This window comes from Malaya genurostris, chromosome 2, assembly GCF_030247185.1.
Source record: "Malaya genurostris strain Urasoe2022 chromosome 2, Malgen_1.1, whole genome shotgun sequence".
NCBI classification, from domain to species: Eukaryota; Metazoa; Arthropoda; class Insecta; order Diptera; family Culicidae; genus Malaya; species Malaya genurostris.
Genome location: NC_080571.1, coordinates 112,345,624 through 112,371,978, shown reverse-complemented (window position 1 = coordinate 112,371,978; position 26,355 = coordinate 112,345,624). Strand labels below are relative to the sequence as shown.

The 26,355-nt window shown below is 35.4% G+C and overlaps 2 protein-coding genes across 11 annotated transcripts in view; one reads left to right on the top strand and one right to left on the bottom strand.

Moving 5' to 3' along the window:
• Window positions 1-13,117, bottom strand: part of LOC131427955 (glucose dehydrogenase [FAD, quinone]-like) — a 32,766-nt gene extending 19,649 nt beyond the window's left edge. Inside the window, exon 1 of one of the 5 annotated variants that reach the window (XM_058591554.1) lies at window positions 12,835-13,117. The gene's annotated coding sequence lies outside the window, so the exon portion shown is untranslated. The remainder of the gene's footprint in view (window positions 1-12,834) is intronic. The other 4 variants (XM_058591557.1, XM_058591558.1, XM_058591555.1 and 1 more) reach the window with 4 other exon arrangements.
• The window catches only part of LOC131427964 (flotillin-2), a 475,383-nt gene that overhangs the window by 371,605 nt on the left and 77,423 nt on the right, over window positions 1-26,355 (top strand). The gene's annotated exons all lie outside the window — the stretch shown is intronic.

Here is a 26,355-nt window from a genome sequence, read left to right as displayed (position 1 = left end):
TGAATCTTCTATGTATGTATGTTATCCGGGTTGGCGGTTCAACGCATAGCACGCTTGTCTTACAAGCCAGTTGTCGTATGTTTCGAGCCCCGACCTAGAAGGCTTTGCTTTTTTGTATGTATGTTTATGTCCACTAAAAAAAACAATGTTTCAATACAACTAGTGCTGCAGTGATGCCTTTCTCACTCTCGTATAAACAAGGTACAATTCAAAAAATCCTGGACTTTTTAAGCAGCTAGGCTCCTAGTGTCGCCATATTTCTGTGATTTTTATCCGTCAATTGTGTATCCTCCAGTGTTGTCGTATAAAATTTTTTGTATTCGATTGTAACGGGTGACTAAACCTGGGGCATTGAATATGAGCCCGAAACCAAGCGTCAAAGTGCGAAGTGGCAATCTTTATGTTGGCTCTTTGTTTGATACTCATTTTCCGACCGACAATCCAAATGTACTGTCACATTTAACACGATATCTCGATCACGATGACGATTTCAAATGTCATGAAAATTTTATATGACAACACTGGAAGATACACAATTGACGGATACAAATTTCAGACAGATGGCGACGACACTAGGAGCCGCGCTGTTTAAAAAGTCCTGGAACTTTTGAATTGTACCTTGTATTACGTATGTTAGGACATTAACTTGCAATACCTACAAACCTACAGCACTTTAAATGACGTTTTGAAATTTTAAGCAATCAGCACCTTGTAATTTCGGAACCGGAATTCAACTCCGGTTGAAATTCAAAAGTAAATTTTAAAATCATGATACCTACCGGTTGTAAAATTTAGAGAATGTGACCATTTCGTTTTATAGTATGTGACAACTATCCTCGGTACCTCCGGAACCATAATCTGAGAATCGATACAACCGAACTTGGTTCGTTTGGTCGTCAACTAACAAGGTCTACCGGTTGGAATAGTTTTGAGCACAGTTTTGATAATTTTTCATTTTACGTTGCACACCGTGATTCCGACCTTTCAATTTAAACTTAGTTTGTTAAAATCGGCACAGCCATCTCTGACGAAAGTTCAATTTTGTGACAATTATTTCCAGTACCTCCAGAATCCGGGGACCAGTACATCCAGAAATCGAATTCGAACAAAATTCTGGAGTTTTGTATAGTAGCATAGGATGTTCTTTTGAATCTAAGTTGGTAAACATCGGCTCAGCTGTCTCGAATATTACGAAGTGAGTTCCTTATGATTCTAACCACGGTATCCGAGGGCCGAGATATCCAAAGTCGGTTCGCATGATCAGTAACTGATATGACGTACAAATTGGAAGTCCAACTCAGTCTAAGAAAAAAAACTCACGATTTTTGTATTTTTACTTTTTTGCGCGGTTTGGATGAAATTAGAAAAGAAATTTTTATTTGAAACGTAATTTGTACTATCGATTTATCAACCCTTCTATGTGATAAATGCAAATAAGATTATTTGATAGAAGACCGCTTTATTTATCCTGTTGCTGCAGAACGGTTCATCAAGTTGAACGAAGAACATTCAATTTAGGATGCGTACTACTATCTATAGGATCTGGTCTAGTTTTGGGTATGTAGGTCAGTATCGCAGAAATTGTCAACACACGTGGTATTTTCGAAAAGTAAGTACTGTTCGCTTATATTTCGGAATCGATAATTCGTAACACATTTAATCTTGGGCCTATATGTACGTGTCCTATAGCTATTTTACTTATCGCTGCAGACAGTAAACAATGTCCGCTAAATCTTAGCCTGTGGAGTTCGCGCTGTAATAAAACTCTTGTGTTCAAAAAGATTTTCAGCTGCTGAAATTCAACGAGAGTTATATAAATTTTATGAACCTAACATAAATCAAGTTTCGTAACATAAATCTTTTTTCTGTCTAGCACCACCTGGAGGCATAATCAGAGTTAATCAAATATCCTAGTTTTAAATAATTAATTGAAATTAAAACAATCCTTCGGCATATTAGATCTTGAGCACTATGCCCTGTATTATATTATATTGTTGAATAAAAAAATAAATCAGTTTTGGTAAAGCGTTATCAGCCTTTATCCGGGATAAGGAAAACAATTCAACTCAATACTAATACTAATTATGAGAAGAATTGGAGTAATACGAATGTGTTGAATACGGTCAAAATTTTATTTGCAATTAGATCGCCAAAGTTTTCTATCTATTTTAGATAAACTTTGATAGGATAAATTTGACTTGTTTAGAAAATGTGAAGAAGAGCGTCATGAAGTTTCCCCGGAGTAAGGGACGGGTATAGCGTGATTGGTATGTCGATGCCTTTAACGCAGCCCACCTGGATTCGATTCCGCACATAGGGCACATAAAAACTTGGAATAATATGAGCATGATATCGTTTCGGGCGGTCCTTCTAGATACGTGTAATCAAGGTAATTCAGACCTTTACATAACAATACTATTTGGTGAACTACCTCCAAAACAACGTTGCATTGTTGATTCTTTCCTATCTCTGTGTAAAGGATAAATCAAAATTTGTGAATAAATCAGAAGTGCTTTGGTACGCTCTTTAAACAAGCTCTTATACGAGTGTTATGACAAATACAAGCGTCCCTGCATCAGAGATTTTTTGGCTTGCTGACAATAAGTTTGTTTCACGAACACCAAAGTGAAATGTTTGTCATACCTGTTACTATCTCAAACACTGGGGAGACTCGTGATAGATTGGTAGATGAGACGACATTCGAATAAAATTAGACACACAACATGGCATGCAGTTCAACAGTGTGGGGTTGTGTTTTGGCATCAAAATTGTATTGAAACTCTTCCTCATATTCATGTGCCTGCACCTTCCCTTTGATATTGCTTATTTTATTTTAGTACAATGATACAGTTGACGGATTTTGGATGTCTTGCTTTCTTCGAAAATCGACTTATTCAGGCACAACAACATCATTATTGTGCATATTTCAGGCTAAGATTGGTTCACTCTAATATCTCGTCTGCGAAAGTTTACACAATAAAACACTTCCGACCAGGACGATAGGAACAAAATACAATATAGTATTGTGAACAATGAGACGATTTCTAATATACAAGGAGGATTTAACTAAAAACACAGAACAACATAATAACAAGACAGGAAATCCCATCGAAGATGTTTTCAGCTACCAAAGTGAGGCCTAATTAATGGACGAAGGCATGACCAGTAAACCCATTACACCCACTTGATTCGTTTGATAGCATTAACAGCGCCTCTACCAAAAATTCCGGGCCCGGGTTAACTGCAATGTTACGGACAAAAAATGCATTTGCATTTATCTTCGAGATTTGTGTTATGAGTCGCAGCGCAGCTAGATTTTCACAAATTGCATGAATATTGCTTCATCTTTTGTAAGTACATCTTTGCGAATTATCGTTTGAGGGGAGGAGATGATAAAACGTCCCCATAAGGAAATGGGGCTATATCTTAAATAAAAAAATAAACGTGAAAATTTCATGCATGACCTAGAATCACTATTTGCTCATAATTACAAACTACAAATCGCAGTATTCATTGAGAAATACTAAAAATATCTCATTTTATAAAATCCTCACAAATTTCCTATTGAACTATATGCGGGACAAAACGTCCACAAAAGTGAGGAAAAATGAAAATTATAGATTCCAAATTACACCAAGTCGTGGCCTAACCCAGGATGATATTCGAAGAAATTAGTCAAAATGCATCTAAATAACGGGGCAAAACGCACGACAGCAACGGAACAAAATTTGCTCTTATATAAACCGCTTTCTCCAAATTAAAAATGATTTATTCTGTGTGAAATGAATACGTTCCAGATGGAAGATTGTTCATTATTATTCATTAATTTAATGACATTTTTATAACATACTTATATATTATAATTTATGTTTTTTAGACATTTACAGTTTAGACAGTTACAAAAAATTATCATTTATCACAAAAAAAACCAAAGGCAGGCTTTTTTATTCGATTTCCGAGAAGATTTTTCAATTTAGTTGAAAATACTTCATCTACTTTGGAACAGGATAATATGAAATGAATGATTAACAAGGAAGATTACTGGTTACGTAATTGAAATCGTTTTTAACATTTAAAAAAACATTGGGAAACGAAAACTATATGTTATAACAACTCAATGAAATTTGGTTCATTTTTCCATAAAAACCTTTATAGTAACATCTTGCCATGACAAATTTTCAGGTCCATTAAAATTGCGGCAAAAAAATTTGGTAATTTCTAACAAAAGCATTTGATACGTTTTGTCTTTGAGTAACTTTTTAATCCATCTACCCGTACTAGCTGTTTTTCATCTGCGCAACCAAAACTTATGTAATGCAATTAGAGTCCTGCTATTGAAGAGAGTTTCTCTATTCAACTTTTATTGTTATGCCGCAAATATCATAAAATCGTTGTGGTGTAAAACCGTACTTGAGTATTCATTACACCATACTATTTGCCCTTTGTTATAGTTATACGTTTCTTACTAGAGATCTTATTATCGGAAGATATAAGATGCATGGGAGATGCGGATGATTTGGTCTGAGTCTGGACAAAAAATTTTATTCGATAGATAATCTGATTTCCCAAGACAAACTAATCAAAAGTTGTGGTAAAGGGGATTGATTTGGCTTAAACAGCTTACGAAGTTCATTAATAGCATTCTGAGTAACCCATTTTTGAGTAATTATCCACACTTGACGCAAACGAACGAACTTCAAAGTTGCTTACAAAATACATTGTTCAGCTTCTATACAGCGAGAAAGTTCACGCGAAACTTGTTCTGTACTTTCACGTTCTCGAAAGTTCCGCTTGTACTTTTAAGAAGCAAAAAAGTGAATGTTTTAAGTAATTGTGGAACTTCTGGTTGCTTGGGCTAGTTCTTGAATTATGAGTTCTGATATCTCGCCAGATCGGAAGTTTTCCATGATTAGTTACTCATTGTAACATTGACCGAAAATTTCAATCCATTCGAGAAGGAAAGAGTACCCCAAATGTGAACCAAGTATGAGTACTTCATATTAATAACATAACTCGAACTCAATCATCTTTGTTTCAACAGGTTTTGAAAAACCATAATATTTTGATTAGAATAATATTTTTACATTTTTAGATTTTTTGTTTCTAATTTCATTTGCAAAGATTGCATCATACAATCTTTTCTAAATGCTAAAACATTCTCGTATACGCACTGTAAATCATCGTCTCCTTTTTAGAAGCGACTAGATGTAGCAAACTATGAACTACTAAGTAACTTACGAAATGCAGTCGCCATTCAATCACATTTTCATCTTATGAAATTACAATATTGGAATCCCGTTGTGGTTGCGTGTCGTTTGTGGATGCTTGCTTATAGATACTGGTAAGATTAAACATACAACTACGAGATATATGCATAAAGGACACCGTGTTTAATCATCTTGATTTCTGATGTGTGCATCCCAGGATAGTTATTTATTCAATCCCATCTTATCATCTAGCGATTCCAAATCTTTCGTTGGGTTTTGATTATTTTTTTTTTTTCATATATACGTTTATTTCTTAAGGCAGTTTACATAAGTTTTTCTTCGCCGTAGCATCACTTTTACATAATATTCTTATCCTAATTTAATTCTAACATAGTCACAACGTTTTGCATTTATTAAAACATATTCTCTTATTACTTAAATATCATCTTAGGTAACTCGTCGTTAATTATGAAATCTACTCGGAAATATTATTTGAACCAAACGATTAACTTCTATAAATTATAAAATAAGCTGTTATTTTCAGACATTTTGTTGATAATTTCATAAACTGTTTCGAGTTTGTTTGTATCATTACATAATTTTTATTCTAATTTAGCTATTGGTTGAACTCATGGACGCAGCTGGGATCAGAACTAAGTCTTAAAAGGGGCCTTTATTAAATTGAAACTCCAATTTTCTTTATGAAATGATAAATAAGTTTCATGTATGAAAGGTCACGACAAGCAAGAATGTCTCGAACTGGGATATTGGATAGTCTACCTTGGGTACGCAAAGAATTTATTAGTTGAGATCTGACATCACGATACTCCACGCATGTCCAAACGACATGATCAATATCTCGATAACCTTCGCCACAAGCACAATGATTAGTCTCGGAGAGCCCAATTCGAAGGAGATGTGCATCTAACGTGTAGTGATTGGACATGAGTCTAGACATCACACGAATGAAATCTCTACTCACATCCAGTCCCCTGAACCATGCCTTTGTCGATATTTTCGGAATAATTGAGTGCATCCACCGACCCAGATCATCTTTATCCCAAGAAGCTTGCCAGCTGGCAAGTGTTCTTTGGCGAGACGAGCTATAGAATTCGTTGAAAGCAATTGGTCTCTTCGCGCTGCATGGATGTATCGAAAAATAAAGTTGAGTCAGGGACATTTAGGAGGCTGACACGGATAGGAATATATCTTGAAGGGTTGATTTCCTGTGACATATGGTTAAAATATACTGTCATGAATTTTGTTTGAGATCGAAGCTCGACTAGTCGTTCGAAATTATTAATTACCATGGGATTCAGCACCTCACATCTTATTAGCAGGCGTGATGAAAGCTCCCAAAATCGATCTTTTAATGGAAGAACTCCCGCCAGAACTTCAAGACTCATTGTATGTGTCGAATGCATGCACCCTAAAGCAATTCGCAAACAACGATACTGAATTCGCTCCAGTTTGATAATATGAGAGTTTGCAGCGGAACGAAAGCAAACGCATCCATATTCCATCACTGAAAGTATCGTTGTCTGATACAATTTTATTAGATCTTCCGGATGAGCACCCCACCAAGATCCTGTTATTGTTCGAAGAAAATTTACTCTTTGTTGGCATTTTGTTATCAGAAACCTAATGTGTCCTCCCCACGTGCATTTGGAATCAAACCACACCCCGAGGTATTTAAAAGTTAAAACCTGTTGGATCATTCTTCCCATCATATGGAGCTGAAGCTGCGCGGGATCATGCTTTCTTGAAAAGACGACTAACTCTGTTTTCTCCGCAGAGAATTCGATACCAAGATGAACAGCCCAATCGGACAAGTTATCTAAGGTATCTTGCAATGGTTTATGCAGATCAATAGCTTTGGGTCCAGTAACTGAAACCACGCCATCATCTGCCAATTGTCTTAGTGTACATGGGGTTACTAGACAGCTGTCAATGTCATTTACGTGAAAATTATAGAGGAGCGGACTGAGGCATGAGCCTTGCGGGAGACCCATGTAACTATTTCTGAGTGTTGCCAAATCGCCATGTGAAAAATGCATGTGTTTCTCTGACAAAAGGTTGTGCAAATAATTATTTATAACCGCTGGGAGTCCATTTTGGTGAAGCTTGTCTGAAAGAACATCAATGGAAACTGAATCAAATGCTCCTTGATTGTCTAAAAATACAGATGCCATTTGTTGCTTTTGAGCGAAGGCAATTTGGATGTCAGACGAAAGTAATGCAAGGCAATCATTCGTCCCTTTATTTCTACGGAAGCCAAACTGAGTATCTGACAACAAACCGTTCGTCTCGACCCAAGTGTCGAGACGTCGTAGAATAATTTTTTCGAACAATTTTCTGATGCAGGACAACATCGCAATGGGTCTATATGAGTTGTGATTGGAAGCTGGTTTCCCCGGTTTTTGAATGGCGATAACTTTCACTTGTCTCCAGTCAGGTGGAACAATATTTTGCTCAAGAAACTTGTTGAACAATTCCAACAAACGTCTTTTTGCGAGGTTGGGCAGATTCTTCACCAAGTTGAATTTAATTCTGTTCAACCCTGGAGCGTTATTGTTACAAGACAAGAGTGCTATAGAAAATTCCATCATTGAAAATGGGTTATTAATAAAACCATTATTTGGAGGAGATTCCCGTATAATGCTCTGCGTAGGAACAGAATCTGGGCAAACTTTCCTAGCAAAGTCAAATATCCATCGGTTCGAGTATTCATCACTCTCATTGCCCACGTTACGATTCCTCATTCGTCTGGCCGTGTTCCAAAGAGTGCTCATTGAGGTATCTCTTGACAAACCTTCGACAAAATGTCTCCAATAGCTACATTTTTTGGCTCGAAGTATGCTCTTGTACTTGGTTTCTAAAACCATAAGTTTTTCAAAATTCTGAGGAGTTCCTCCTCCCCGTTTTAGAAACGTCTTGCAAGCATTTTGTTTTGCGAGTTTAGCCTCTGAGCACTCTTTGTCCCACCAGGGGTTGGGAGGCCTTCTGTTAGTCGTTGGCCCAGGAAAGCGTTTAGTTTGGGATTGTTCTGCTGCCTCCAGAATCGAACAAATGAGGAAGTCATATTTTTCAAGTGGAGGGAGCTCTTCCATTGAATTCAAAATACTAGAGATACTACTTTGGTATTTAATCCAGTCGATATTTTTTGTCAAATCATATGGAATACTAGCGGAAGTAGCAATGCAATTGCTACTGCTAATTGAGATGATGATTGGTAAATGATCGCTACCGTGTAAATCAGGCAGTATTTTCCAGGTGCAATCTAGTCGAATTGATGTTGAGCAAAGAGATAGATCTAATGCACTTGGGCGTGCCGGAGGTCTTGGGATCCGTGTCATGCTACCCATATTTAATACCGTCATGCTAAAATTGTCACAAATGTTTTGTATTAAAGATGATCTGCTATCATTGTAAACGGAACCCCACATAATACCGTGCGAATTTAAATCCCCCAGAATCAATCGTGGTGCAGGAAGGGCTTCAACCATTTCATTAAGCTGTTGCTGTCCAACTTGTGCTTTTGGAGGAATATAAACCGAAGCTATGCAAATATCTTTGCCTTTAATGTTTATTTGGCAAGCAACAACTTCTATACTAGAAGTTGAAGGGATGTTTAATCTATAAAAGGAATAGCATTTCTTAATTCCCAAAAGCACTCCACCATACGGAGAGTCTCTATCGAGACGTATAATGTTAAAATCATTAAAATTTAAAGCTATGTTTGAAGTAAGCCATGTTTCGCATAATGCAAATGCATCACATTTTTGACTATGCAATAATATTTTAAATGAATCAAGTTGGGTTTTGATTATTAGTTAAGCTTACTTGATGATTACTTTACGCTATAACGAATTTAATCATATGAATCTTCTGTAGTCATCGGTCTCACTACAGCCCGGCAGAATTTTCCTAAGTCCGGCAGTCCAGCAGCATCTTCTAGGCCCGACACTGCCGGTCGTAGTCTGTGCAGGTGGTAACTCTAAATGAAATATACATATTTTTCTGTCTTGACGCTCGACTTGAGATATAATAAAATAAATGCCTCGACACTTCACACTACTGCACTCAAACTATAATAGAGCAAAATTCGAATATCGGCTTCCCCTTTCTTTCTCTAATAAACATTTTCTTGGAAATGAGTCTCGATTACACTCGAAATAGCGGCTCACTACAAATAAATGGTAATATTTGAATGCGCGCACACATCAAACATACTACCACTCCCAGTTGTCTACACCACGAACATACAGCAAGAGCACAAAAAACATACCAAATGGCAGGGAATTTCCAAGCCGATTGAAGATTAAACCATTCTGAGAAATGCACTACTAATACAAACAACAATATTTTAGATTCCTCACGTGTTGAGCAGCCGACAAAAATCATCATGTCATAATACTTGTTTAATTGACTACACCCAAGAGCGTAATTCGTTCACATCTCGTCTTAGTTTCATTGCATCGGTCGACATTATCATAATCTTGTTCACACCTCCGTATGAACCAAAATAACCAAATTTTATCACTCGTGGATGACACAGAGTGTGGCTAATAAAGGTCAACGCAGTTTGCCTTAGCTCATTGACCTTGAATGCCCTGACATTATCGGACTATTTGTTTACTGTATGATATGATGATTATTTGTTGAAATAGCAGAATTTGCTGATTCGTGAAGTATAATTCGCCTCTCACGCCTGTTTGGAAATTTCAGGCTGGTATGGTTTCATCATCGGATGTGATTACTTAACTCTTATCAGAATGATTTGACTTTGAAAACGATGATATGGAAGCTAATCTTGTTCGTGTCATTTATTACAACCCATAAAAATTGGACCACACTTCAACTTATCCTAACTGTTATTCAGCTATCAAAATGTCCCAGAAGCTTTATCACTGACCAACTAAAAATGTACACGTTTCCATGGTTCAGCAAAAGCGGTGTCCATATTGGAAACATTTTTGAAATAGATTGACAAGTTCAGTTAACAAACCCGTAGGGTTTAAGCCTATTGTAGCACTGAAATTTTATGTCATATTTTTTTGTAAATCAAAACCATCAATTTTAAGACTTCTTGAAAAGTTCTGAGTTGTCGAAGGCACTTTGTATTTCAATTTCTTAAAACTAGGATAATATCATTAATTGTTACATTGTCGGATTTAGATTAAAGAGAAAGTTTGTTGAATCCGTTCAGTTCAACTAATACTGTCACTTCAAGGTGTGTGCTATTTCGCCCTATCAATCTAAAGTACCACAGCAAATATCATGCTGCTTTGCGAAACTCATTATCAGAATATTATCGCTTCTTATCTGTCCCATGAAAATGTATGGAGTATGTAATACTTTCGAGCCCCGACCTGGAAGGATTCGTAGTGTCAATAGAATTGTAGCACCAACCATGCAATGGTTCTGTTCTGTCTGTTGAAACAGAAGGTCAAATTCCACTACAGGAATGTAATACCAAGGCTTTGCTTATGTAATACTTTTACTTCCACTTTTATTCAAAAGCGCTTTAAATCTGCAGTTGTTATCTCGGCGCTACGATACTTAAGTCGAGCTTAGATGTTGCGTGTGGTTCAAGTTGAACTGTTAAGTGGCACTAGCAGCTGATTTCATAGTGCTAATGCACTGACGAGGAGGAAACGTAATGAATATTAACTGCGCGTCACAAGCACTAAGCAGATGACAAGGTAAAATACAAGTGTGAAATCTCACGTTGTTACCAGCAAATGTTTGAGAAATTTGATTTTCATATTGCAGTCATTCGAAACCATTTAATTTTTTGAATATTTTTCGTCTCTGTAAAGTTTATTAGTAATTAGGAAACAATGACATGTTCCATATTGTTATAACCAATTCCAGCAATTAACAAAATTAAGATCGACTTGTTTCGATTTCGATGAAACTTTGCACTTATGTTGAGTATGGCAAACCATTTGTTTTACATGGATGAAGAGACCAATTTGACTCGGGATTAATTTTAGAAAATTGGTGATGTATTTTTTTGGATGCCCCCTTTTCAAATCGTATTCGAATTCTTGTTGTAGTTTACGGAGAACATGTCTATCGATCGTGATTGTGAACGTTTGTTTAAACGATTTCAAACTAGGGATTTCGGTGAGAAATACAAAAACAAACTCATGGGAAAAATTCAGATGACTGAAAAAACGAAAATTATGCTTGCTCGGCACGAAACAAAGCATTTTCTTCATCGAACCATGAGAATTTTTTTTGAGAAACACAAGCGCAGAAAATCACGGGTCGATCCTAGCCAACCATCGATAGCAACTACCAAAACCGAATCGCTTCGGAAAGAAAACGATGATGTGCATTTCGTGTGATCAAAAAGGTGTCTCGTACTCTCAAACCTGGGGAAACAGTAAATACTAATCACTACCGACAACAAATGATGAAATTAAATCAAACATTGCTCGAAAAACGATCAGAATGCTCCACAAGATATGAGAATGTCATATAACAACAAGACATTCCCTCCACAACACACACAGCGAAAACGGTCATAAACATAATTTCTGAACTCTGATGGGAGCTTTTGCTTTACCCACTACACTCGTCAGACTTGGCCGCTTCCCACCATCACTTCGCTAATTATGAAGGTGTGAAAAAATGGCTTCCCGACTGAATGGGTTCAAAAGATTAACAGTTCTAACGCGGTGATATTCGTGAACTGGTGTTAAATGATAAAAATGCACAGCTTTCGAAGGCAACTACTTTGAATAAAGTATCTTGAACCTATTACTTCCAATTAACATGTATTTCCGATAAAAAAATTCGCATTAATAATTATTAATTGTGTCGATTATATCAAACTACACCGGTTAGTTACGACATCCAGCAAAGTGTGTTGAATTTGATCTGAACGATCATGTTACAAATGAAACATTAACTATTTAATTTAATTCATTCAAAGAAACTCATTAGGTTAAAAAAAATGATTTCGAAATCAAGATGTTTTACACCTAAGGACATAACCCCAGTGAACTTTTAAACGTAAGGCCTAACACCAACAGGGCCAACAAACAAATGCCGATTAAAGCGTATTCGAAACTTGATGGTGATGCTCGCTGCGATATTGTAACAGATTTTTCATTCCACTGTAACAACACTGACCTTCAGCGGTATTCTATGGTCTGTTGAACATGTTCTACATACTATACCGGTTCGAATTTCATTGACCAGTTAAACTCAATTGTCGATTCGGAAATCACTGAAACAATTTGCTCTAACGCCATCAACGCACGATTGCAAATTTCGAATAACACTTATTTTATTCGGTAACACAGCTGTTCAGGCAGCACGATTAATCAACATTATGAAATATCAATGAACTCCCCGCAATTCCTTCTCACTTCCCTTGTTGGCACTTCTTTCTTTTTTTTCTGTGCTTCGAATTAGTACCGTTGTATCAATCCAGTCATGCAGCATCTTTAACACCGGTATTCACATAGTATGTGCGTTGACATTCATACAATCTTGTAAGCACAAAGTCAGCTTCTGTTAAAAAGCCACTTTCGAAACATTTCAATAGAACAATTGTTGTGTGTTGTGTACAAAGTCCATTAGAATAACGCAGCGATTTTGTAACACTTACAATGAACTTGAATCACGCCGATACACCTAGCTTCCTTTGTCTTCACAGTACATCCGAGTTGGTCTAAAACACGCCACTAACTGAAGCAAAACCCTTGCAAAGAACACATCTTTATACAAACCACATGGGTAAAGGAAAACAACTACGAATGGGCAGAACAATATCGCGTCTCGATTGCAATGGTAAGGACCGGAACAGTCGGAATCCTCACGAGCATTCATTGGCGCATGATGGAGTGTATTCTAGACTTGAACACCCAAAGTTGATGCTAGTGTGTATGTGCGCGTGACCTGTATTAAATAATCTGAAAATCTATCATACTCTACAGTAACTCTGTTCTCAGTGTTAAGGTTCGATAGATAGTAGCGTTCGAAAAATTGTCTTGCCTAAGGCGGGTATTTGTCAATGAAAGAAAGAGGCAACAGAAGAAACTTGTGGAATCTAAATTTAGGGGAAAGTGTTACATTGCTACTGGTCGACGAATAAACGCTAGTAGCTTAAAGTCATAAAAATAACCGACTGACAAAGCGTGATACTTGAAATATGTTAGCAGATGAAGCAACGGGGTTTGACGTGATCATAATTCAAATCTTATCCGTACTGTATCATTTATTACAATATTTTTCCTCAACTTTTTACTAGAGAGTAGGTAAAATATTTGTTAAACAGAGCATAAAATTAAAAAAAAATCTCATGAATGTTTTTATTCAAAAAGGTGTATTATTAAATTCATGAAACACATATCATTAATGTTTATGTTGTGTATCGCCACGACAAGAGCTGTTTTTGTTTTTGCTATGTCATGCTTTTGATGAAGAATACCGGCCAGTAAGAAGTAGAGACTGATAACCAAAACTTTGTTCATCACAGTCTGCGACTACGGATATGGAAGCAGACATGGAGAAATATTGTTGAAAGTGCCGATCAATGTAGCGCTAGGGCAAATTCACGGTTTGACTTGTAAATAATGTGTTATTCATTTTTAAGCGCTAATGTATAATTGAAATATCTAAGGCAGATAATGCAATGCTAAAATTTGGTTAATTCGATTAAAGTCAGGTGTGGTAAAGGCGAACAGAAACATAATTAGACATAGAAAAATTAGGCAATCGGAATGATAGAAATTTTTTTAAAGATAACTGAAATCATGTCCATGATGGGAAACATAGGAACAACTATAGTATACTAGTATGTATTTCGTCTTTGACGAATTATAGCCAGCCCGACGCGTTTAGCTCCGACTTTTAGTCTAGTATATGATTTCATATTTATTACAAGTTACGTGTCACAATATCGAAGTCGTCACCAAAATAAAAAAATCTTCGACTTTTCGTATGTTTCTTTAAACTCTATGAGGTGTATGAATTGATTCGTAGCCTTTTTTTGCAAAGTTTCGTGACTTATTATGAAAGTAACATTTTAATATCGTTATTTAAAGTATTGTCGATCGTTATCCACTACTTTTCGACATCTTTTAGGTAAAGCTCGTATACCGCGTTGAGAAAATTATTTTCCTTCAGCAGGGGAATGAAACATCGGGCGAGCACAAAAAATTATTGCTACAGATCATTAAATTTTGCAATATATAAAACATTTTTATAAAGGGAACGGAGTGGTTAGAGCAAATAAAAAATAACCAAGTAAGCAAGTTTAGTTTCTCTTCCGAATGTTGTGACGCACATTTTCCTTACTATTCCAGTAATAACCAATATTCGAAAGTGGTAAAGTATAGCACAGTTCACATTGTAGTGAAATAGTTTAAAAATGTTAGTAACTTAGTTACGAAATATGAACGATTACGGAGACGAGTTACGGGGATAACAGAAAAAAGTGTATTGTCATAAAATATTTCTAGGAAATTTTCAAATATTTATTCCGGTTGCCAAAATTTTGGGAGGGCATTGGCACTCCAATAAATCTTTTGGAGAGGCAAATAGTGCTTTGCCTCCCGATAGTTGCCGCCCCTGTCCTTCAGGTTCCATGGATGAATCGATCTAATTTTTGATTTATTCGTAAGTTTGGAAGTGCTGCTCTGACAAGCCATGAGTCATGAATCGAGACAAATAGTAATCGAATGGAGCAATGTTCGGTGAATACGTCTGGTCTTTTGGAGCTTCTCATTCCAGTGTTTCCAACGACTTCCGAAATGTGTGATATGGCATTTGCATCGAGCAAAATAATCTATCGTAACGATCTTGACGATTGCGGTTTCTTTTGATACAATGTTCTATTCAAACGCATCGATTGTAGTCTGTATACATCATCAGTGATGGTTTCACCCGGTTGCAGCAGCAACAAATAACAAATAACGCCCAGTTGATCCCAACAAATGTACTTTTTTAGCTGTCCGGGACGTTCCTTGTCTTCCAAGTCAAAATTCCCATTTTTCAATCCCGTTCTGCCCGTCTTCCCAGCGGGAACATGCTCACGGTATTATTCCACTAAAAATTGATGATTTTCCATGGCACTTTTTTCATGCAAAACTATTGAAATAGCACTCCCCTCAAGACGTTTTTTCATGCACAAAAACGACATGTTTGATTCTGCATAACGAAATTTCAAATACTGGTAAAAATGCACTATGTCAGCAGTGTTCAAGAGAACATTAACTTTTGTATATGCCAATATGAACAGTTGGCTAACGCCATCTTTCGTCAAACACAACAAATTAATTCCAGCACCTGTATAAATAGGTAACATGTGAGTGCGCTGTATCCGTCGATTCGTAAATATGTGATTCTATGTTGCACAGGTGTCGATGTTACACTATTGCTATTGGTGAGACGACAACACAGGATTTACATAGTACGCTACATGTCATGTAGATACGACATATTAATTTTTTATTCTTTCCTGCAGGAGACTTCTGCTCGGTTTCTATAGTATCAGTAATAATCCTACAGATATTTCACAATTCAATGATAAAAACATCTCTCAGAACATCGCGTTTCGGAAAGTTTTTAGGGACCGAAAAGGAAGATTGACAAAAAAACAGAAAAATTGTGTAAATTTGCGAAAAAAAATCGCACGAGACTGAACTCGAACCCACGACCTTTTCTTCATCGTTAAGACCCTGTACAAACTATGCTTACATGTTAGAACACTTTGCAAGAGGCAACCAATTAAGAAGTGCGAAACAAGATGCATGATACTGTACACACACCGGTTGTAGTTCATCCTGTTTAATTAGATGCTACTGACCACGTATGACGTTGCTCTGTTCTCCGTTAAGGGGTTATACGCCTTCCTGCGTGAGAAAAGAAGCCCATATCTTTCGTTTAATCTGGGAGATGCAAACATCGTTTTATTTTGCGATGAATTAAAGAGCGTCGAATAGTATATACTTTGCTTGTAAAAAAGTTTGTAAAATAATTTTTATCATCATATGCAGAAAATTAAAGATTGTACGGCCTCTGACCCAAAACTGGGTAATTATGTTTTTTGCGTGATCGGCATTGTTTTTTTTTTCTCCGAGTTACAAGTGCATACGAAAAATTCATTTGCCCTATCAAAAAATCTGTCTTAAATCGAATCGATCTCTCTTTCTATGCAAAATAAATGGTTTGCCATTCTGAGACTTGCACAAGTCTATGCATGTCGATTTTACATCCTTTTCTGCTGTAAATTTTTTTGGAAATGCTCAGTTGTTACTGTAGATGTTCTAATGTTCTCATTAGCGGTTCGAACGTGTACCTATTTTGAATATTATTTCATAAAAGTTCAAGAGTTTTCAGTGTGGCAATTAGTAATTTTTAATAGCAAAAAGTCATATCAAATCTACAGCAAATGGAAAAGGTCAAAATGTGTTCTTTTAAAAACTGTGTTTTTGTTATTCAATTTTCATTCAAAAAAAAAATCAAAATCACATAAATGTATATAGCTAGAGAAACAGAACATGAGATAAATTGGTGATTGTGTTAGGAGTGTTCTCTCAAGGGATGATGCCACGGGACATGACTAAGAATGGAACTTCGTAGTGAAAGATGAATATACGTGGAGGTTCTGTTTAATTAGATTGTTTCATAAATTATGTGGTATCGATATTTATATGTTAATTGTTAAGGAAAAAACATAGACAACCATGCATTTTTTTTCTTTGCAAAACCCTTCGTTCACGAATTAGCTGTTGCAATTAGGACAACATCTGAAAATTTAATCGATTCATTAGTTTTTGAGATTTCGTGCTCACTGCAAAATAAATGCGTTTTGCGGAAGAACCATACAATCTACAATCTTTTACGTATAAGGAAATAATTTTTTCATAAACATTACAAACATTACATTGCTTTTTAATTCATCGAAGTATAAATCATTTCCACACTTCCTAGAGTAGTAAAAAAATGGGCTTCTTTTTTCGAGCCGGAAGGTATGTAACAGCTCAAGAAGGACGTTTTATAAAGTCCTACCTTCTTATATTTTAGCAGCCCACCTGTTAGTGGCCATGTTGTTCTTCAATAATAATGTAAAGAAAATGTAGAAGCGTGTTTGTTTAGCTTAGAAAAATTTGAAAAATACAGGCACTTAAAATGAACCTAGAAATTGTGGATTTTCAACAACTAGAACTGTAGCAATGTTGTTCTTCAACTTGTCGAACTTTCCCTTATCTCTAATAGATTAGGTTCAGACAACGACGTCACGTTACCGAGAATTCACCAATTAGCTCGCAGAATCCACGAATAAGTGAAAATCGTTTTACTTTTTCACAACAATGACGTCCCCACTCGAGCCCATATTTGTAAATAACAGTATTCCACTCCCGCAAGTGAGTGTAATATTTGTCATAAAATGTAAATAAAAGATGATGAGCAATTGTATTTCTAAACTGAAGACTAGGGGATGTTACGCTCGAGAACCCAGATTCATTTAATTTTTCGGCAGTCAAATTCTTATCTTAATATTACTCAACAAATTTTGAAGCTTGAAAAAAAAAACAAAAAAAAACAATTTGTTTGATCATTTTAGTAATACTGCATAAAAATGCCTCTGTCCATCAGAAAATTTAGAATTAATTTTCGATATATTGTAAGTGTATTAGATTATAGTGAAATAAATCATTACTGCAATTAACCTGATAGCATGCTTGAACACTGTGAAAAATTACACACTTTGCTTATTGATAAGAAATTACCCAACTCAAAAATATATGAAACCAGTGAGAGCCACGTATGTTGATGTTCGTAAAGGCTATAGCAGGATAAGCATGTGAAATCTGCCCCCAAAGGGAATTCATATTGTTATACCACATTCGAAAGGTCATAGACTGTATACAATTTTCTCAAAGTTTCAACCCTTTAACTGCCATATTGACGGAGCTAGGGTGGTTCTATTGATTTTTATTTTATTTGATTTTTGAAGAAACTGCTTCTCCGAAAAATTTGAAAAAAATCAGGCATGTTTAAGGCATTATGGGGATGCTTCACAATTTTTTTCAAAATTTTTGAAGATGTATTTCTTTTATTAAAAAATACTAGAAAATTTTGAAACATATTTTTTCCCTCTTCCAATTTTTGCACCACCCTGGATTTTTCAGTGATAAATAAAGAATTTTTGGACATGTTAAAATGGTATGTTTAGATATTTTTTAAAAATGTGGACGACCAAAATATTTAATTTTTTCTAAAAAATCAATGACAGTCGACCATGCGTTCCCATCAAATTCTGAGAGAAGGAAACGCATGGTGCTTTATCTTAGCAGTTTCTAGCAGTAGTCGACCATGCGTTCCCATAAAGTTCTCTTAAAACGGAAACGCATGGTGCTTTGTTCTAGTAGTTTATGATGCAACTCAAGCGCAGGGCTTAGAAATCAAAGTAACGAAAAGAAGGAAATGAGTATCAACCTTTGCATAATACATACACGATCATACTTCGGGTACAACCTAGAAAGCTACAAAGCGAGAACTTACTGGTATGTGGTTTATATATGAATGGTAGTAATATATGAACGTTGCGAGTATCACACATATGCAGTTCGGTTACGGCAGTCAAGAACTAGAGCGAGTGACTGTATATAATTCGATGATTCGATAGTAAATAGGAAATGGGATAAAAATGTTATAAAAATACATTGCTGTTTCAATGCACACATTTTCTCTCTGATTCTTTTCGTTTATTCTATAGAATTATCATCGTCACTTGGTAGCTGTTCTGATTTAAGCATTTCTGACAATATTTTCGCCGGTCTCACAATTCTGGATAAAAATCTAGCATAAGGAAAGGTAGTGAATAATGGCGGCCTCGTGTGAACAGCAACCAACAGTTCTATTGCCAATAACGCATTCACAGCAACGGCGCTGGATTCCCAAATATCCAGTCGAATTTGTAGTGTACTCGATATAGTACTTGTAAGCTTTTAAAAATGAGACTTATTACCGGCCCGAATAGCTTTTTTGTGATCTGTGTGTCTCAATTGGGTCATCTCGTGATAAAGCTTTAAATCCAAAATTACTTGGCAGAACATCCTTTTCAAAAGCTTCTGTTTCAGAGCTACTATATTCCGATACTTGTTGCACTCGTTCCAATCCAAGGATTAATAATATTATCTTATTAGAACTTCCCGTTCGCAATTTGAACAAAAATACGAATAAATCTTTTTCATTTACACCAGCATATCACGAAGCTCAATGATATTTGACCACATTAAACCTGTAAAAACCTTGAAGCGTTTCTCTGAGAGTGAAAATAACTTACTGAGTTAATTATGTATACTCAGATATTTTCTGGAAAATATGGTGCTTTCTACACAATATACCCAAAAATTAAAGAGATCGATTCAGCGAATCAACTTTTTTTAATAGACATGGTCGATAAATGCTTGATTTGAAATTATGCAAAGGTTATAACTCAAAAATGAAAAATAACGCATCACTAATTTTTTATATCTGTTGTTGTTTCAAATTTTAGAATAAATAAAAAAATATACAGCGCTCTCAGTCTACAAACCATGAAAACCATCATAAAGATAAAGATCGATTGAAGTTTTCAAACACAAAACTCCAACTTTATCTTTATTATACATTTTTCCAGAAAACTGTACACATCCCTCGATAACATATCTTTATGATAACTTTTGACACTGTAATGAAATTTTCATTCTTTCTTTCATTATTCTTTCTTTACATCCATCAGCAACACGTAAAAAACTGACACTCGCTCTAGTTCTTGACTGCCATAACCGAATTTTATATGTGTGATACTCGCGACGTTCATGTATTACTACCATTCATATATGAACCACATACCAGTAAGTTCTCGCTTTGTAGCTTTCTAGGTTGTACCCGAAGTATGATCGTGTATGTATTATGCAAAGGTTGATACTCATTTCCTTCTTTTTGTTACTTTGATTTCTAAGCCTTGCGCTTGAGTTGCATCATAAACTACTAGAACAAAGCACCATGCGTTTCCCTTTTAAGAGAACTTTATGGGAACGCATGGTCGACTACTACAGAAACTGCTAAGATAAAGCACCATGCGTTTCCTTCTCTCAGAATTCGATGGGGACGCATGGTCGACTGTTATTAATTTTTTAGAAAAAATCAAATATTTTGGTCGTCCACATTTTTAAAAAATATGGAAACATACCACTTTAACATGTCCAAAAATTCTTTATTTATCACTAACAAATCCAGGGTGGTGCAAAAATTGGAAGAGGGAAAAAATATGTTTCAAAATTTTCTAGTATTTTTTAATAAAAGAAATACATCTTCAAAAATTGCGAAAAAAATTGTAAAGCATCCCCATAATGCCTTAAACATGCCTGATTTTTTTCAAATTTTTCGGAGAAGCAGTTTCTTCAAAAATCAAATAAAATAAAAATCAATAGAACCACCCTAGTTCCGTCAATATGGCAGTTAAAGGGTTGAAACTTTGAGAAAATAGTTTACAGTCTATGACCTTTCGAATGTGGTATAACAATATGAATTCCCTTTGGGGGCAGATTTTACATGCTTATCCTGCTATAGCCTTTTGACAACTTTATGGGAACCAATTAGGATAGTGAAATTGTCAACTGCATGCAGGGTAGTCGAACCGTATTCGTATCAAATTTGGATTATAATAAAGCATTACTAACGATTGCGACTTAATCAATCGTTTATCAAGTGTAAAAGGATTGAAATGCTTTTCGGTGCTTGGTTGTGAGGTGTGTGTCTTCAAAGGAGATAGGTATGAGCGTCCTCAAAAGGGACGTCAGATTTTTGTCACTTGAATGCTAAATGGATTAGTCTTCTATTAAAAAGGTGAATCAAATCAAAATATTTTAGTGAGTAGCGTTTCCATTGCTCTTTTGCTAGGATTTCGACTTCTTCGTTTGCTTTTGCTGTTGTCGAAGGCTTCGGTTTAGAGCGTCATTGTCTCTTACATCCTTAATACTACTCAAAGTTTTCGGTTGAGGTTGACTACTTCGCGGTGTCAATACAGATCTTACCACAGTGAGTTGATTGTTCACAGAGTTGGCACATCCCAATCAACATATCGTTTGTACTTTTTTTTTGATACTAGTTAGAATATTTTGATATTTTTACTACTAACGAGACCGGACTTATACCAGCACTTGCCATGAAAACATCTTTTTGTTATAAACTTGTTACGTTAAAATAAGTAGTTGTGAATCTGTACGTAATTTATGCAAACAAAATATTTGTTATGCAGTCAATAGTAGAGGTTATTTTAAATAATTTTTGATTCGGTATTTATGTGAATGTCCATTTGTTTTCGTAGTATCTTAAAGCATGTTCTAAAATTGACCAGACAATGTAGCGTCAAACATCAACATTTTGACTATAAACGATAGACTTTAGTCAGTTTTTACATTGTATTATTTGTTCAACGATTTATGTTTTTGTCAATGTAACACAATAAAAAAATTTCCAATTTTCCTTGAAAAAGGCCTACACCAAAGGCCGAAACTTCGGACAGTAAACAACATTCGTTTGTATTATAAGACTGAGACAGCCGTTTTCAAGTTTTCCTTGTTACGGCTTGTTGATCGAGATATTTAACTGATTCTTGTAATTTAACAGGTAGTCACTCCGTACGTTAATTAAATACAATGAACGATGATGCGCATTAACTATTTATATACAATCCGTTTGCTTATCACACGCACGCCATTCCTGCTGCCGAGATAAAATCCACTGAACTTTTATTTATGCAGTGTCATATACAATTCAACTCGGTTCGTTGAGTACGCAAAATGTCTGTGTGTGTGCATATGTGTGTATGTAACGTTTTTTTAACTAACTTTTCTCGGAGATGGCTCTATACCAAATTCTTGAATATTATTTGGATCCAGCTCCCGGTTCCGAAATTATGGGGTAAAGTGTGCGAAAAATTGTGAGAATAAGTGCACCAACCTTTTTCGGAGATGGGTAAACTGATTTTCACAAACATAGTTTGAAATGGAAGCGCTTTAAGTCCCTGAATTTCATTAAGATCTGACTTCCGTTTCCGAAGTTAAGTGGTAAAATGTGCACAAAAATGAAAATATGTGTTCTAACTTTTCTCATAGATGGCGCGACCGATTTTCACAAGCAAACCTTAGGTTCAAATGAAAGGTCCTGTGACCCCATACAGAATTCCTGAATTTTATCCGGATCCAGTAATATAGGGTAAAGTGTGCTAAAAAATTTATACCTTTTCTGAAAAGGGCAAAAAACTGTGAAAAATTTTCTAACTCGACCTCAAATCTTCTCCAATTGATAGTTTTTATCAGTAGACGGTCAAACAAACTGAGTTCGTTTATTCTTTCAAGAATCTAACAAAATTGTTTTGAAGAATACCACAGTATTATTTATATATGATAGTATGATTAATATGAGAAAGGCATCATTACACCACTAGGTGGATTAAAACAGTTTTTTATTGCCTATGATATTTTTTGTGTTGTTGCACTTTCTTATTGTAGTAATGCATCTAGAAAATTAAAAGTTCTTATTTCTAAATTCACAAAACTTTGCAAAAGTTTGGATTCACTAGTACAAATAGAGGGTTGAGTACAAGGCCGTCACTGATGCCATTATATCTCCGGAACCGGAAGTGAAAGTCAGTAAATCTTTGAAATGGATTCTTTGAAATGAACCTAAGCTTGTTAAAATCAGTTCTGCCATTTCCGAGATAATTGTGCGGAGAGAAAAATCATTCGAAATGTGCACATACAAAACACCCATTTACACACACAGTCTTCGTCGAGCTGAAGTGATTGGTATATAACACTAGGGATCTCAAGATCTCAGATCCAAAACTGATTTTTCCAGCAATTTTATTACCTTTCTATAAAGAAAAACAAAACATATTTTTCTAAGTGGATCCAAACTTTTGCATAGTAGTGGAGATCCGTTGCCCTGACAAAATGATGCGATTTTTTTTTAATATTCAGTTTTATTAACCCTTAATCGATATTTTTGGAGCCAGTAGAATTTGAAATATATTCTTTCCGCGATTTTTGCTTTGTTTTGTTTAAACAGTAAAATGTTGCAAATATTTTAAGGGTTCATAAACTGAACAAATTTAAAGTAAACAAATATTTTTTAGAATATGTGGTGTTTTCTAAAACTGATATACTGATGATGACTGTTAGTAATAGCTCGAAACACGTATCCCTTTGACATAATTTTTAAACATTGTACGGTATGCGGAAACATAAAATAATTAACGTTTTTTCCACGCATTTAATTCAATGATAGAACCAGGGAGAATGTGAGAGAAAATAATTTGAATGTAAGAAAATGTTAATTTAAAACAAATACAAGCACTTAAAATAGACCTAGAAATTGTGAAATTTTAATAGCTGAAACATAAAAAATATCCGACATAGCAACATTGTAAGAGCGATTGAAATTAAAAGACTGATAGAAATTTTTTTTCTATAATACATAGAAAACAGTAAAAAGGCAAAATATCAAACATCAATTTTTGAGGTTTCGTTCGGTTTTCCTCCACTGTGCAACATGTATTTTGTCTGCATTCTTTATTTACACGCTTCATTTATCTGTTTATTAGATATTCAGTTATTGTGAAGAACAGAACTCGTTTTTTTAGGGGGAGAGTTGGCATCACTGGGAGTGCGATGCGGTATCCTGGTGATGCTCTTAAAAAAGTATAATTTCAATGTGTTGTTTGATACGTACGGTTAAAAATTTGATTGAAATAGTTATTTTAAGTGACAGTGCAGGTGTGGTAAGTGTTTGTTTAGTAGTGAGAGTGCTATTTGTTGAATAATATTGATCTACGAAACTAAAGATGCTCAAACAGTGGAAACTGAGAATTTACCGCCCCAAAATTCAACGGTGTTAACCTGTTAACCGATCTTAGCGCTGTCTGCATGTCATTGTCGGTGTTATGGGATTTTTATAGTATGTGTGGAAGTTTACAGATCGATCGTGTCATTCAGAATGAAGGTCTAGGGTTGGTCTGCAGTGGACCCATTCGCGAGTGTTTTTATTTTATTCTTTTAGTGGTCGTGTTTCATCTCGCGTTGCTGACAGCAGAGTGAACAGGAGAAAAGGGATACTGGTGAGATCGTTCCTTGGAGATAGTTTATATTTTTATTACTTATATTTCTATTTCTTAGTATCGAAATTTTTCTTAGTAACGAAAATCAGGTTTTGTTGAGATCATATTGTTTACCAAAACATATCCGGATCTCTTTCCCTCCCTACTAACAAATCTCCTATTCCGTTATGCTCGTGGAGATACAGTGCACAGTGGTCCGAAACGGGAAATTAGCGTGACAAAAATATTTTCACTATTAAATATTAGTTTTTTTGTAGTTGGTGTCTTCACAAAAGTTGTTTGTAATCAAATGGCGCTCCTTTTGATGAAAAATGTTACTAAGGTGGTCCTCATTTAGATTGAAATCTGAAATCTAACTTTCTCAAATGAACTCAAAAATGATTTTGTTGTACAACAAAGTCGTAGGAAATGTTATTTTGAAAAAAATAATCATAACTTTTTACTGGTAGCTCATATGAAAAAGCTTGGTTGAACAAAATTGTGCGCAATGATTAGTACATCTTTTCTGAAGACAACTTTTTCGTAGAACGTTTCACAAAAAAGTTAGAACAAAAAAAGTGAATTTTCAGGAGCCACCCTACTTTTATTTGGAAAAATTGATTTAACTCGATCAAATAAAAAGCTAGAGAGGTGCTTTTTCAGCAAAGTTGCTCAAAATAACATTTCCTACAACTTTATTGTACAACAAAATCATTTTTGAGTTCAATTAAGAAAGTTAGATTTCAGATTTCAAACTAAATGAGGATAACCCTAGTAACATTTTTCATCAAAAGGAGCGCCATTTGATTACAAACAACTTTTGTGAAGACACCAACTACAAAAAATTAATATTTAATAGTGAAAATATTTTAGTCACGCTAATTTCCCGTTTCGGACCATAGTGCAGTGTTACCCGCGGTCTCTAGAAGCAACGAGTATCGGACTAACATTCTTTCCTTTCCCTCAGCAGCACAGCTTTTGGCCGTAGCCAGCGTCGTTATTGATCATTTAATAAAAGGTTAGGAGTGAGTGGGTATGTACAGTGAAAATGCTTTGCTTCTCCCAAGCTCCATTTTCTTGGTTCATTCTACTTCAGTTCAGAACTGAACTCGTTATTTTTGGATTTTTCTTTTAGCTGGGTTCCGACGTTGTGTCTTTCTTTTGGTTCTACGAAGTTGAGTTTTCTGTCCCATGCATATTAACAAAACTACGAAATGCTTCTGTGTGAGTTCCTATATTATGTGGCTCCTTCATGCCTGTTTCCTATGTGACACGATGTTTTTTTGTGTAAATATTTCAAAAATACTCGCCTAACAAACAAACCCACACTTTTACAAAAGAGAATTACAATGCATCATGTTCGGATCTACTCAGGCTAAATGATGCGTGTTTCATCGCGTCATGAATTTCTCACTCATTTCCTAGTTGGTCATTAATGTCACCACTTGTGACTTGATATCCATCTCAAATGTCAACAGTGTAAAATTAAATTAAACATTAAAACTTTAATTAAATTAAATATTTGAACATTAAATAAAACATTAAACAAAGCATCATTACAATATGTTTAGTACGAAGGTATGTGAACTCCATTGTCGTCACTGAGTGGGTGCGTGGTCTCTGACAATGACATCACGTAACTGTTGTACTGGAAACTTTAAATTAACAATTTTAAGTTAGTAACAAAAGAAATCAATTTAATAGCACATTCATCATCTCATCGGAACATTTTCAATGATAGCATTGCTGAAAATCGACTTAGAAAACTTGGCAATAAGGAACACAAATTGAGACAAATTGAGCCCGTCATCTCAAAAAGAAAAACGGCAAAACCCTAAAACGAATGGGAGCAATTCACAGATGCATAAAATTTAGTCAAAATCTGCCTACGAAAGTATATGTAATTTGAGCAGTGAGGTATTGGATAATGCATGACCAATCTGAATATAAACTGTTTTCCCACTCCTAGTAGAAAATAAAAACAAATCTTCCTTCCGATAATATTCATACAATCTAATCCAACTTTTCCTGTGA